Here is a 16,340-nt window from a genome sequence, read left to right on the forward strand (position 1 = left end):
CCCCCTAACCCCCCTGGAAATTACGCCCCTGTTTGATAAGAGGGAGATGGCAGCGATGCAAGACAATGCTGGGTTAAAAGGCACATTGTAACCCTGGTTAAAAAGATGCATAAATAGTAAAAGATAAGTGAAGTCTGAGAATATAAATATCAAAGAGTTTATTTATTTAAATTTTCTTGCATATTAAAAAGGTAAAAGTTCATGTAAAATGATTAAAAGCATGTTTGCATTGTTTAAAATAAGTTATCTTTCTTTTCTTGTGAATTGTTTGTGAGAACTGTAATTTCCTACGGGGATATGGTCTGTGAAGGTAACACAGGGTGGAGAAGGAAAAAGAGAAAAAAGAGAGCGCGAGGAGAGAGGGCGGTGGTGCGTGAGTTACAGGAGCATCCGGAGAAGTTAGCTTGTTTTTATGTACTAGTAGTAAGTGTGTTTTGACTTTTCGGAAAGATAAGTCAAAGTGTCGGTAAGTTAGTGACATGACACGTAAAGTTTTGGCTGAAGCTGCTGGACTGTGTGTTTTGTTTACTGCAGCCGTGCACGCATTAAGTTAAAGCGAGGCTAACTCAGCCGTTTGCTAATAAGGACTACTGTAGACTGCCGTTTCGCTAAAGTTGTGGAACGTAAAAAGCTGCAGAGGATCGTTACCGAACTGGATAACGACGGACAGACCCCAGATAGTCACTCTGAGTGCCCGCGTCACTCAGAGTACCTCTGGCAACGTGGGAAGATAAAACAGGTAGCTTGTGGAGCACGTGGAGATCACAGACCTTCCCCATCTTTGTGCTACTGCATTGAGAGCGGAGTGTTTCTGAAGGAGCTGAAGACAACTTGTTGCCTGGATTAATCTGGTGGGAAGTGCACGTTTCACAAGGTACTGAGTTTATTTATTTATATTTTGCTCGTTGAGTGAAGAACTTCCGGTTGGGAGATCGTTTTGGATTTATACTGGAGCAATACAGGCCTGCAACGTAGGGTTTATCTCTGCCGGCTTTAGGTTTAGTTTGGGACTATAGTTGTTTTATCACTGGTGGTTTACACTGTATATGTGGAGATTCTGTGTACAGTGGGTAAATTGCTGTGTGTTTTTTGGTTTGCCTGAATACTGAAATCTGCCATTTTATTATTTTGTTTTCATTGTTTGGTAAATTAAAGGAGGGTTGCAATGCTCTACTTTACATGGTGTATGACATGATTTACTGCACTGTAGACACTAGTGTTCATTTTTGCGTGTAGTGCTACTGTTAAGGAATAAGCTTCATTGATCCCAGAAACAAAAGAGAAGGTAATTTAAAAATATCATACGAGAGTACACTAGAAAAAGAACCCAAAGCCCATTTATTTAATGGTATTGAGTAAATGAGGGCTACAACATGCTTATTTACACACGCATTTATGCTCTTCCGCTTTCTCTCTTGCACATGCACACAGTGCTGTGTCGGAATAACTCACTGTAGATGCTACAAATTTTGCCTAGAAAGCATGTGCATGTCTGTGTGTGTGTGTGTGTGTGTGTGTGTGGTTGTCAGGGCTCGCAGATCAGGTACCGAACTGGCAGGAACGGAGACCTCTCTGGGGGCTTGTCCTTGACAGACTTGCTACTTGTTTTTCTCGCCTCTGTATGTGCGTGTGTTAGTGTATGTGTGCAAATGAATCTGTTTCAAACTCTCTGTCTCTCCTGGGTTTGTAAAGCTAAGTGAGTGTGATGTGATTTGCAGTTTCAGAGTGATGTTAGGATTTTCCAAGATGCAACATTGTGCAAATGCATATTACTGCTACACTGGTTACATTTAACTTGAAATTATGCAAACACGCCAGTATTGTAATGATAGTAAACTCAGGATGTGAATTTTCTTTCGATGAGCAGGTCTGTTTTCATACATAAGGCACACCAGATTGTAAGGCGCATTAAGCGATACCTAACAGTCAAATGAGTCAAACTTTACTCAGCAAATTCTTCTTGCTTCCTCCACTTCTGTACCATTTATGCATTAATGTTGAATTCTCTCGCAGCTGCACTATTCCCGTGTTGTTGTAGTATATTAATGACTAACCTCATATTGTGGATGGATTATCTCAGTTGTTTTCCTGACTGAAGTTTGGTCCGTTTACAGCATCCTGCCATGCGATTGCATTTGTCCCTAACCATTGGGAACCATCCCGTTAAATTTTATCAAGTGGAAAAAAGTTAGCGTTCATCCTCCAACTTCACTGTGTTTATGTTATGCTAACATAACTGTTTCGCTAGCAATCACGTAGCAAATCATTATATACCAGCTAGTCCAACTTCAGTAACCCTACAAAAGTCAATGCCGCTTAGTTTTCTGTCTTTAATTATTATTTATGTTGTGAAGTGAAGTGCTAGCAGAGCTGTACGTTTTAATTTTTTCAGAAATCTCTCAGTCAGAACATGCTATATTATGTTTAGGTGGAAACTAGCGAGCTAACTTCCTGCTAACTTCTAACTCCGTTAAATTTAATAAATTCTGTTTTCATTTAAATCTTAATTGTTACACCTGGCAAAGCAGCAACGCTGATCATTTTATTAAAGATGAAAGAATTTAGACAGTTTCTAACTCTCAGTGATGCCACAGTGTTCGTTTGACTTTGGGACCTGAAACGAACGGAGCTTTGGACCCAGATTACGCGAGGTTCCTGACTGCGGTAGCCGTAACATCTCCGACAATCCATCAAGCGGTGCGGCTTCATTGCTTACCAAAGTCGTACTAAACCATCTTTTGACAGATTTTTGAGCCCCATGTACCACATAAAATTGGTTCGAGGTCAGTAAGCACAACTAGAATTCATACATAAGGCGCACCGGATTATAAGGCGCACTGTCGATTTTTGAGAAAATTCAAGCATTTTAAGTGCGTCTTATAATGTGTAAAATACGGTACTCTCAGAATAGCTTCTTTCATCTGCTTGCTTTAAGGATCGCCACAGCAGATCATCTGCCTCCTTCTGACCTTGTTGCTACCATCTCCTTTACACCATCCCTTCGCATGTACTCCTTCGCCACATCTTTGAGATCTTCCTCTTCTCCTCCTGCCTGGCAGCTCCTTCTTCAAAACCTTTTGCTCAGTATATCCACTATCCCTACTCTGCACATGTCCAAACGATTCAACATGAGCTGTCGTAGCTTCAGCTCAGCCAACTCCAACACAGCCTCCTGGGTTTTTTATCCTTCCTAACCTTAGGGTTAGGAAAATTCAAACAACAGGAAAAAAAACTACAAGTGTAGAAACTCACCAACTAATTCAAACCACAGTAAACAAACTCTAGGTGTAAAACTCTTGGGATAAAAGAACAATATTAAAACACTTGCATATCTTAAACTCTTTGTAATCTAAAAATAACTTTCTCCATCTTCTACATGTTTTTTCTTTTATTAAATAAAACTTGCTGTATTCTTGCTAATGAGCCAACCTTCTCTCAGGTACAGGTAGGTTAGTGTCTTGTATCCAAAATATTTGCAGTATTGTCTAAAAAAGAAGTATGATGTCTCAATTTCATTCAAAATTACAGCTGCTCAAGTTCTTTCTTTAGCACAATTTAACACAGTTTTTCATACATTACCTCAATATTAAAGTCTTGAGTCTTGGTTCAAGACTAAATTATCAGTCTCCTTCCACCAGTCTTGTGATTTGGATATGCTGACACAGTTTTTCACCTTCAAATGCTGTATGAACCTTTAGAAAGCTCCACTGCCTAAGAGGCAAATGGCCCATGCGTGAGCATCAATTTTTTAACATCGCAGTCATTTTGATGTCATCTGCGTTCCAGGATGCAGTCCAAAAAAATGTGATCTGTCTCCCTTAATGTGTTTTATTGTTATATGTTTATTCTTATGCTTGTTACTCTCCCATTGTTTAAGTCTTTATGCTGTCTTGTAAGGTTTATGAGTTCATTAGTCACTTTAAGTAGTCTGCAGTATCCTCACCAAAGAGTGACTGAATATAAACTGAGTGTTTGAATGGCTGCTATTATGGTAGGTTTCGATGCATTTTAACACTTAACTAACACAAAAACAGACATGCCATTGTTTTCTTAGCGGCTACGTAACATCTTAGAATGATTAAACGTGTAAACATACAACACGTGGCGTTCCAGCTAATCCGTCTAAGATTACAAAGTCACGTGCTCGATTTATAACATCCCACAGGCAGCTGCCATGGCTTGTCATGTGGGGATCCGGGGTGGCGTTGGTGGTGGTGAGGGAGTGGGGGTATTTATAGTGTGAGGCGTGACTGACGTGTCAAACATCTGATGCTGGCACAGGTACGAGCTCATGAATCTTACACACTCCTTCAGCCAGGCCACTCTGAATCACAGCATCAGCTTGAAATGTAAATTCAACATGACTGCCCCTGCTACACTGTTCCAGAGCCCTGCTGGACTCGCAACACTGTCTTTCCACCGCTGTGACCATCATGTTTAGATTATGATGAATGAATATACAAAGGCGACTGCACTGTGTATACGTGTGGGGTGATATGTATAGTCTACTTCTATTAAATGTCTCGCAGACTTCTGCGCTGACTGTGACCTCACTCTGTTGCTGTTTTCATTTTCTTCCACAATAGATATTTTAGCCAGGCAAAACCTTTCTTTACATTTATTTTAACTGGCAAATGATTCAGTGAGACTGAGTCAGACTCAACCGTGAGTCAGTGCAGCTGTATTTTTGATCGAGGCCTGCTGATGCCTGGAAGATTTCAGTGCAGACTGTGCAGAAAATAAAACAGAAAAATAAAACTTTTTTAAATGTAGTTCCTGAATTGTCACTTAAAGAAATAGCTTTACGTTTATGTGAAGTATACTAAATTCAAATTCTAACAGCTAGATGTAAAGTTTAATACCATTTTATCGTTATGCTACAGAGCCAGCTAGCAGCTGATTAGCTAAGCACAAAACATTAGTGCTGTCAGCTAGGGCTGGGCGATATGACCCAAAATTCATATCTCGATATTTTTTACCTGGACGGCGATATAAGATATATATCTCGATATTTTTTTTTTAAGCCATAAAGTAAGAACAAAAAGAGAGTTCTTAGTCAAAGCTGTGTCCCAGATGTCACACAGGCACTTTTATTAACATAGAGCATAGATGTACATAAAATTTACTCAAAAATAAATTATGAGCATTTATTAAATAATAATGCTCCATAAATAAAAGAAAACTGTTGTTTTTGTGCATAACAAAAAGCTCACAATTGTGCAGTCAAAATGTAAACTAAAAGACGCAGAGCATAGTAACAAAGACAGATTTCACAGCTGCTCTGTTCCCAACTTCTACTGTGTGACTGACAGCATTGAGTTTGAAATCCTCTTCGTAACCATGTCTCTTAACAGGTGCCATTTATGATCCTTATACACAGTAGGGTAATATTACGTTGAAGCACAGTACGTATCACTCCGCGAGGCTCCTCGGTAGCCGTAATGCTCTGACAATCTATCAACCGGTGCAGCACCGTAGCTTACCAAAGTCGTACTAAAACATTTTTTTTGACAGATTGCTGAGCGCTGTGTATCACATAAAATCGGTTCGCGGCCATCAAGCACAACCAGAATTCATACATAAGGCGCGCTGTCAACTTTTGAGAAAATGAAAGGATTTTAGGCTGTGCAGCGCCTCTGGGCTGCATGGCGTTAGCGTGGTTAGCTCGTTAGCGTGGTTAGCTAGCTAACACGTTGACGGCGTCCAGCCCCGCACGGGGCGATGCGCAGTAACTCGTTAACGGAGATTTGCCGTGTCCATCTTATCGCTTCCTGCAGGTGAAGCGATGGGGGAGGAGGGAGAGTTGTGTTCAGTGAAGGAGGGGCGAGTAATGTTGCGTAAAGACAAAAGTGGACGAAAGAGAGGCAAACTTGCGGCTCCACAAGTATAGTTATAACGTAACATAGACTATATCGATATAAAGGATATTGTCACATCTTATATCTCGTATAAAAATATATCGATATTTTTTAAAAACTCGATATATCGCCCAGCTCTACTGTCAGCGTTAATCTCGTTAAAATGACGTTAACGCCATAACTGCATTAACGCGGCAAATCTCCATTAGCGAGTGATCGCGGATCACCCCGTGCGTGGGGCTGCACGGCGTCAACATGTTAGCGCGGTTAGCTCGTTAACGCATTGACGGCGTGCAGCCCCACGCACGGGCCGATCCGCGGTATGCCTTAACATGATTTTAATGAGATTAACGCTGACACACTGCATATAATATAAAATATAAACTGATTAAAAAGTCTTCGGGTTTTACTTTTCATATCTGTGAGTCTGCTAGGGTCCAGCTTAGGATCCACTAATGGATGTTAGCGCTGGATTGTTGTTGGATTGTTAGCGTAAAGCTTTGCGCAGACATCAGCGTGACTGGCTGTTTTTTGTGATTGTGCTGAGTCGTCCAAGGATGATATACATTACAATTTACCAACTACCCAAGCTACCCAGGTGGAGAATTTCAAGCTGATATCAAACAAGTATAATAGGAATGGCAACTGGGCCACAGTGTCCATACAATCTAGGTTTAAAGGTTACACGTGATGAACATTAGCAATATCACAATGGTGGTTATCAACTTTCTTTGTTAAGCTGCTTCAGGGTTTGTGCGTGGTCATGTAAGAAAGGGAGTTTGACATGGAATTTGATACTTTTGTCAAATGCATTCATTGAGTGCCGCCTACTTCAATTGCAGACATTATCAGAGAAACTGGTGGGTTACAATAAATACTGAAAATATAACAAAATATGCAACACTGGTGCTGTAATAACGTAGAATATCGCTATTTTGGTGATTTGGTCGTTGTAATAGATCTTTTGAAGATCAAAGAAAAAGAACACAGAACTAAAGAACAGAACTAAAAACTGAGGAGCTTGTCACCAAATTCAGTAATGGTGTTTTCACACCCGCAGCGTTTAATCCATTTGAATCCAACTCATTTCTTTCTCGGTGCAGTTCATTTGTGCAGATGTGAGCATAGTAATGGTTCTTGGATGTGGACCAAAAGTGTAGTTCGTTTTTCAGTGTAGTTCGTTTATGGTATGAATAAGATCGGACCTCGATCTAAACCAACTACAAAGTGTACTTTGCAATTTTGAGCAAATAAATTCCCATATCAATGCTTTGTATTCTGGGAAGTGGTAAGGTACCATAGATGCGCAAAGGCCTGTACCGGTTAGCACCTAGCAGTGCAGTTAACATAAATTCTCCATGTTCTCAAATAGTCCAGAACACAGCACCTTCTTCCTGCATTTACTTTTGTTGCTCCCGCAGCACACACATCTGGCCAGTAAGCAGACTGAATATACTCACGTGGTTTGTAGTGGTGTCTTTTGGTTCACTCAAAGTTCACTTAGGTTTTCCTCTGTGTAAAAAGAAACCAAATCATGGAGAAAAGTTACAACTTTGCAAAGTCATCAACTGATTCGGACCACAGAAAGCAAACTTTAGATCTGAAAATGCCCTACAACTGCCAAACTGAATGCTAATATCTGTATGGTTATTCAAAATTTCTCTGTGGCATAAATTTGGGGTGGCTGTAGCTCAGGTGGCAGAGCAGGTCAGCCACTAATCAGAAGGTCGGTGGTTCGATCCCAGGCTGCCTCCTGGCTGCATACTAGTGATGTGCGATACCACTGATTTCCTTTCCGATCTGATACCAAGTAATATTCAGGGTGGCATCGACGATACTGATCCGATACCGATACTTTGTACAAAAACGTATTTTATTTATTGTATCTCAAATTATAGCATCATAATGATTACAGGACATCAGATTTCTTGTTCTTATCACTTAATAATGCAGAGTTATCATATAGAAATAAAAAACTGAAGTTGTGCGCTATTTGAACACGTTGCCTGCCTGCAGCACTAAAGGACTCCGTGAGAGACGTCTGTCTCGCCCTAGCAGCACCTGTCCCTCTCCTCCTCTTCAGTTCGCCTCAACATACGCTCGTCATATTCTGTGATATGATTTACTCTGAGGTGTTTGACAAGGTTAGTGATGTTGCCACAACCATGCCAACCCTCGGTTTGGAGTAAATCGGTTTGGCTGAGAATAAAGTTATTAGATTAGATTAAATTAAAATTAACTTTATTAATCCCTCGGGAGGGTTCCGTCAGAGTTTACGTCAGCGCCCGGTTACATTTTAGATAGCAAGGAGCAGACGGCAGAGTTTCACTCCGCTGAGGGAGCTCGTGACGTACTACCCGGCTTCCTTTAGACCGCAAAGGCCGGGTCCTCAGGTGGAAGCAGCCTCTGAATTTGGACACCCCCGCTGTTTCCGGGCCGGCCAATAATAACGGTGACATTTAACGTATTTTATCCGATAAATAAACACTGTAAAATGTATTTATCACCGCCCCCCCCAACAGCCCTTTTGAATGTTTCCCTAATTCTGAGGTCTCAAGGTTGGCATGTATGGCCACAACACCTCACTTTTTTGCCACATGTATTGCAAACCACGTCTCAGCTGTTTGTTGAGGTAAAATACGTCCGCACAATTACGCTCAGTCATTGTTGTGAGTGTGCACGCCAAGGGGCTGCGAGTTATAATGCAGCCGTATTTCGCACATGACTATGAAAGGCGGAAGAGGAAGTAGTTCCTTTGAATGTAGACAATCCGAATATTATAGTTTCTTTCCACTGTGTTCCTGTTAATGATAAACTACCAATTTACCCTAAATTACTAAAATATCGATATTTTAATGTGAGAATCGATTCTAGAACATAAATGACTGGTATCGGAGGAATCGATATTTCAGGATCGATCCGCACATCACTACTGCATACCAAATATCCTTGGGCAAGATACTAACCCCATGTTTGCCTACTGGTGGTGGTCAGAGGGCCCGGTGGTGCCAGTGTCCGGCAGCCTCGCCTCTGTCAGTGCGCCCCAGGGTAGCGGCTACAATGTAGCTTGCCAGTGTGTGAATGACTGAATGTCGTGTAAAGCGCTTTGGGGTCCTTAGGGACTGAGTAAAGCGCTATACAAATGCAGGCCATTTACCATTTCTTTACCATTTGTCATAGGAAAAATATTAGAAATTCCTCTGAGCCATATTGCTGGCACAATTAGTCACGTATTATATCAACCTGAACCTTCTGTTTACCTGCTTTTAGTCTTTATGATACACAAAGGTAAGTAGTAGTATTAGTCTAGCTAAATATATATGTTAGCGGCATAACAGTGGCAACTCGTAATGTAAATAACATAACAAAATAAGAAAGTACTTTGGCTTCTGCTTTTAGACCCACAAATGTAATCACGCTGGCCTGACACTACAATCCCTTTGTGGCTTCTGCTCACCAAAGGACTGGTCATCTCTGCAGGCGTTTGGGGTGCCAGCTTGGTAATGCTGAGCCTCTCTGTGAGCTCCTGGAACACTGTAGCAGAGGCCCAGAAGAGGAGGAGGGGGAAGACAAGGGGGAGGTTTCAGTCTTCACAGTGCATCAGTATGAACAGCTGGCCTGTGTGCCCCTTGGCATGGACAACACATGCACGCTATGTAGTGAGCAAATGAGTCAGTGGAACTATATTAAGAAGAGCTAGCCAAACCTGTAAGTGCGAGCCATACCTGAGCTGTGTATCTGTGCATGCGTGTGTGTAAGAAAAAGAGACAGAGATGCTGTTAAATGTGTCCTCTTTGGAACAGCAAGCTGAGCTAACAGGGGTTATTCGAGGACACACTCTTCCCCTCCTCTGCCGCTCCGTCTCGACGTTTCTCTCTCGGCTCTCTCCCTCCGCAGTCTAATATAGAGCTCATTTTGTGTCTGTTTCTAGGTGCCAGGCCAGAGGGGGGTTGTGTGTCGGGGCGTGTGTGTGCCAGCTGAAGCTGCCGCTTCTGTCTCGACGGCTGCTTTATTTTGGCTCCAGTTGCTATAGCGACCCCGTGGGACTTTCTCTGTGTCTGAACCAGTGATTGGATCAATGCTAGCCAGCGCCAGATGCAGAGGCCTGTGTGTTTAGTGTTGCAATGTATTCAGCACGTAAAATGTGAATGGGTTTTTCAAAACTCATAATCAAAAATCAAATGTATGACTAAACACTAATCTTTTTGTTCTATGATTAAAAAAAAACACACACAAACAAAACCCAAACAGGTGGATTATCTGATCAAAGTCCCAAACTTTCAACATACTGCACATTTTTTAATTATGCCTCACTTTTCTTGTAAGGTTCTTATCAGTTCCGTGCTGTTGACCTCCCACCTTTAGCCCACATGTTTGCCTGGTAAGGAAAATACTGCCTTATCCCAGAACACGTCAACAGAGGAAAGGCCAATAGTTACACAAGACCTGTATTCCAGTAAAGCCGCCACCTCCCTGCCAAACATTACCGAGGGCTAAACAGGCCTCGAGGGCAGCCGTGGACAAGTCAAAAGAATATTACTTTGCAGTCAGGCCTAAACCCAAAAGTTGGTTAGTTCTATGTTTTCATTAGTTTTTTTTTTCTTATTTACTTCAAAACAAGAGAGCATTTTTTAAATATCAAGCCAATGCCACTTGCAACTTAATATTTTTTTTTTGTACAAGGACACTTCAACAAAAGCAGCAGCTATTTTTAATGCACCGCTTTCACTCCGCCAGAGCCTCTTGATTAGTAAGCTGAATGTGCAGGGCTGTTATTGTGTAACTCGTGTTAGTTCTAAAAGAAGAAATTTTGGCTTTTCATTTTCAACAGCACCTTTAATCACAGAGAACTGTGAGTGTACTATTTGTGGAAGTCTGTGTACTGTACAGTTTTATTTGCTGTTCCCGCTTCTCTCGTGACTCATTTTGATTGAAAGGTAAGTGACGACAATAGACATATCATGGTATCTTGTGCACACTGTTAAAGCATCTTAAATGCTGTCAGCATAACATTCACTGATCAGCAACAACGTTAAAACCAACTTTTTAAAAATGATTTAGGTCCAAATCATGCCAGCAAAACAGCTCTGACCCTGTAGACAAGGCACCTCTGGGGATTTGTGGTGTCTGACATTTCAACACTGGCAAAGCATCTTTTGAGACATGTAGGTGGGGCCTTTTGTTCCTATCAATCTGCCTGCCATGTTACCATCTCACATTCATTGTTTTATTCCTCTGGGGGTTTTTTGGTGTGTCACAGCGCATTGGTTGGGTTGGATCTATAAAAGCCTATATTCACCACATTGTCGATGTGGACGCCCAAGTACTCGTATTCCTGCCCCACATCAACATCTTGTCCAAGGACAGACACAGATCATACCCCAGATCATCATATAGCCTTCTGCTTCCGGATGATCTGATATTGTCGTGTTGGTGTTGTTCCTGGAACAACATTGCAAGTGACCAATCACATTGTTGTGACGTTATTCTTTGGCGCGCCAAGCCATTCGTGCATTTATGAAATTCCAATGTTGCAAGGACAATATCAATTCTGCTTAGTGCTTATTAAAGGGTTAGGGTCAGGGACAGGGTCCGTTGATCGGCGGACAGAGGCGGTTTCTCGCAGCTTAAGTACAGTTTTTTGTTTTACGGCGGTTTTTCCCAAAGTCGCAAAAGTTTGACATCACAACATTCTGATTGGTCACTTGCAATGTTGATCCTGGAACAACATTTACTATGTTGATCTGGGAACAACACCAACACGACGATATCAGATCGTGCTCTGCTTCCCTTCTCTTAACTCACTCATATTCAAAAGCAGACCCCTCCACACAGTCATCCACAAGTGCTCTGTACATCTCAAAGCAGTTGGGGGTTAATAAAAGGCTGGAAGAATAAGTGACACCAAAAAGAGACAGCTAGAGGAAGATTTTGCAACTAATTAGATTAGTTGGCAACAGGTCAATAACATTACTGGGAATAAAAAGAACATCTTAAACCTTTTCAGAAGAAAAGATTGGTAGGGGTCACCAATGTGTAATAAAACCCATAACTACACATTTCAGAATAATGTTCCTCAATGTGACCATAAAACATCTACAATAAATAAGATCTTTGGTCTTGGGAAGGCCGAGATGAGTCTCTTCAGTACCTTTTTATATATTGGTTGGTCTGGGTTATGTGTTCAGTTTTCAAACTTAGGTTACCCAGCAGTTCACTTGGTACTTTTTGGTACCCACTGTCTCTAGTTGTGAAATATTGGTGTAGCTGTACAATGGAAATTCATTGTTATTTTCTCAAGATCAAATGGTGAGAAATCAGTGGGCCTTGTGATATCTTGCAATAAGTAAAGTTAAACATTCTCAGCACTTATTGTGGAGTTAAACATGTGTTCATGTGAACTTTGCTTTACTTATTTGTCAAAAAATGTAATCTTCTATAGGAAAAATGAAAATAATGCAATGTAAATGCATTATCACTATGATTCTTCTAGACTTGAACTGGTCCTTGTCTCTGTATTCTTCTTTGCTAACAGAAAGAAATAAAACACCAAGAAAAAAGGTGAAAGGTGAAATTGTGTTGCTAAAGTTAAATCTTCAGGGCCATTCAAAGAAATCTCAGCTGCATTCCATTCACTTTTTCCTTGAAGAAGTTGACATAAATGGTGCTGATGACATTGGTAAAACAAAAAAAAAAAAAACATGAAAGAAGCAAAACCATTCAAACTTTTATCCATGGTTACAATCTGTAAGGCGCCTCTCCAAGGCAAGCTGAAGACCTTGAAACAAATTGGTGTGTGTTGTTTTTTTTTTTTTATCTTTCTTTAGCATAGGGAAGAAAATACTGACTTCATTAGTGCTCTGTGCATGACACCCCATGTTCCTAGGCTTTAACTTTGTGTGTTTGTGATTGTAAGTGTTCATAGACCATTTATATAAGTGTTAGACAAGGTGTTTAAAGAAGGGTCTCTGATAACTCAGAAGGTTAACAAAAGACAAATGGGAACAAGCTAAACATGAGTGCGTGTGCATAAGGTGGGTGGGCATGTACTGAACAATGAGCTGAGACAATATTGTGGGCTCCAGAAAGTCCCATGGAACGTCAGCCATTTGAGCTATGATGGCACTTGCAGTGTGATGGAGATCAAATACACACTCATAAGGAATATACACAATACACACAAACACATTAAGGCTGGAAAGTATAGCAATTTGAAAACTAATTACCCTGTCATTCATTAGTCATCCTAAACATCACTTAGATTAAGGAAGACAGGAGGGAAATGAATATGTTAAGTATTTTATGGTGCACTTGGATTCTTGTGAAAGGCTGGTTGCCTTTCTTCATTTCATATCCTCGAAAATTCAATTTTTTCTGTTTATGCCCCAAATCACTGTCAGATGATGATGATGACTAACAGTCTCCCACCATGGCGGTTTTGATTTTAGTGAACAAGACGCTCTCATGACATGAGAGACACTATTGGCCAGCCGATTGGTGGCATGCAGTGTGGCGACATCACATTTTAGTACTTGCTCGAATCGCTCAGATTCCCAGCCAAGCAGGTTCTAACAAAGTGTCTTCTACCAGGTACTGTGACCCAATGGAAAACCCTGAAAACCGTTGCAAACCGTGCCAAGACGTTCCCAGCAGGTAGGCTACTATTGGAAAAGGGGCTTATGTGTCAATATATACTCAAATAAAAAAAAGTATCTTTATAAAGCTCAAAATCGTTACACCTCTATCACTTTGTATTTGTTATTCTAAAACTATGAATGAATTGTCTAATAGCGATACTAAATTATATGCCTATCATTAATACAGAGCTAACCCTGGTTGCTAATTAGCTCATCATAGGCTAACTGCTTATTGCAATCTTACAGACGAACCATCAAGAAATCAACAAATGCACAGATATAGCAAGTGCATAAACTGTCCTTTAGTGTTAGTGCCTTGATGCCCAAGACATGCCAATATTAGTTACACCGCTATCAAAATCTGAAGTATGGGTGGTTAGTTAGAAAACTCTCAGTTTGATGACATGAAGATCAATCCTGCATGTTGAAAAATTACACTTAGCCTGCGCGTTTGAATATGATTCAAAGGGTCGAATTCTGATTTCAAATTTAAGAGTATGACTTTCATAATCTGGAGTGTCAAAATTCTGATACCAAAAGATGGCTAAAGTGTACATGGCTTTAGGAGAGCATCAGGATTTGACACCCAGCAAAAAGAGTATGCTAGACACAGGACAAAATCTGTATTTTAAATGCATGCATGACTACTATAGATTACCCCCAATACAGAAATAGGCTCTGGGGCAAACAGGAAATGGAGCATGGTGTGAGGTCACCACACTGCTGACTGCCCAACCATGGAGCAACTAAGCCCAAGTGTATATCACGCTAGGATTTCCCCCTGAATGGTTATGTGCTACAGCAGCTGTGGAGACTGTGATGAGCATTCACGCTAGATACTGCCTGCCAGCGCTCATTAAAATGGATAAATATACACAGAATAAAAATTAAAACCGTATTAATTTGTTTATTTTTTTGTGAAACACACTTTCTTGCCTAGAGTGTGATGAAAAAAATGATACTTCTCCTAATATGAAGCTAAAACCAGTAGCTGTTTAGCTTAGCTTAGCTTAGCTTATCATTAAAAACTGGCAAGGTGTTTCCCCTCCCTTCCAGTATTTATTCTAAGCTAAGCTAAACCAGGCTCAAATTTACCAGACAAACATAGGTGTGGGATCACTTTTATCTAAATTCCAATTCGAAATGTCAACTTTCATCTCTGAAGCCTCTGTAATCTCCTGTAGTGAGGTAAAGATGCATATAGTTTACATTAGCAAACTTTAATAAGCCCCATCTCTTTTACTTTGCATCAAAGTGTATTATTGAAGGAGTCATCATGGTGACACCAGCTTCTTTTAGACAAAGCTCCCCACTTAGTCCTGTTTAAGAGATTGTTTGGATTTCAATTTTAGGCTGAAGTATACCCATAATTGGATTTGGGAAATTATAGCAAATCTACTTAGTCTTAATGAAGAGGGATGGAGCGTTCTGGTGTGCAGCCTCACTTTGTGACAAACTGTAGGCGGTCAAGATTCTGTATTTCTTACATAAACTCTTCTATCTATTCAGAGCTCCCTCTGCTAATTAAACATAGTGACTAAGAGAAGCTCAGTAGAAAGGGCATCAAACAAACCATTGCGCTCTGTGAATGAATCATTCTCAACATTGACTGAATGCTGAGTCATGCTAAAAGACAGAAGGCTTTTTGTATGTGTATTAGTCATTTTTAATTCACTCTATGCAAACACAGCAACAGCCGCAGGCACAGGAACCAGCATGATTTTAGCTGTGTCTGTTGATGCAGTCAGATAACTTGTTAGCTAATAGTAATTATCCCGCTAGTAGTTATTTTAGTTGTAGTGGGCACTGTTGTAACAGCTGCTTGAACAATAGGAGTAGCAGCCATGGAAGAAGTACAAGCTGCCTCGTGGATGGTTTTGAATTGGAGTATCCAATTTTTGGCTTTGCTATCCAAGACAGAAATGGGGGTGCAAATTGATATTTTACAATATTCTGCTCTCCTGCATCCCACCGCCATCCCCAACCAATTGCTGTAGATGGCTGTCCCTTCCTGAGCCTGGCTCTGCCAGAGGTTTCTTCCTGTTAAACGGGAGTTTATCCTTATCACTGTTGCCAAATGCTCATAAGGAGTCATCTGATTGTTGGGGTTTTCTCTGTATTATTGTATATTCTTTACCATCCATCCATCCATCCTGTTTCTTCCGCTTATCCCTATCTCTAAGGGAGAGGCCAGCCACCCTTCGGAGGAAGCCAATTTCCGCCGCTTGTATCTGCGATCTCGTTCTTTCGGTGACTACCCACAGCTCGTGACCATAGGTGAGGATAGGGACATAGATCGACTGTAAATTAAGAACTTCGCTTTAACACTCAGCTCTCTCTTCACCAAAACAGACCGGTACAGCGTCCGCATCATCCGTCTGTCAATCTCCCGCTCCCTTCTCCCATCACTCGTGAACAAAACCCTGAGATACTTAAACTCCTCCACTTGTCTTTACCTTGCAATCTCAAGCACCTTGAATTGAAATTATTTAGAGATTCCCTCAATAACTGTAAGAATATAAAAAGCCAGGGTGTTTAAAGAAGACAGTAACTCGATATTACAATGAGAGTGTGGATATTCCTGCTTTTAAAATTAGGATCACCAAATTGTTTTAAAGGCTTATTTCACCCAAATCAGTTTTTAATGATTTGGTTCAAGAGCTAGCGTGTGCCAGGACTGTGACTGTTTGAGAAGAACACACTAGGAGGTCCAGTTTGAGCAATAGCTCAGTGCAGTGTTATATGTTACACATGTACCGTTTTCAAAGAATGGACACAGGAGTGTAACATGTATGGAATACAATACGCACAGTAATAAGCAACATAAAAATGTTTTACTTCTTTC

Source organism: Neolamprologus brichardi, chromosome 17 (assembly GCF_056152115.1).
Source record: "Neolamprologus brichardi isolate AB-2024 chromosome 17, ASM5615211v1, whole genome shotgun sequence".
Taxonomy (NCBI): Eukaryota; Metazoa; Chordata; class Actinopteri; order Cichliformes; family Cichlidae; genus Neolamprologus; species Neolamprologus brichardi.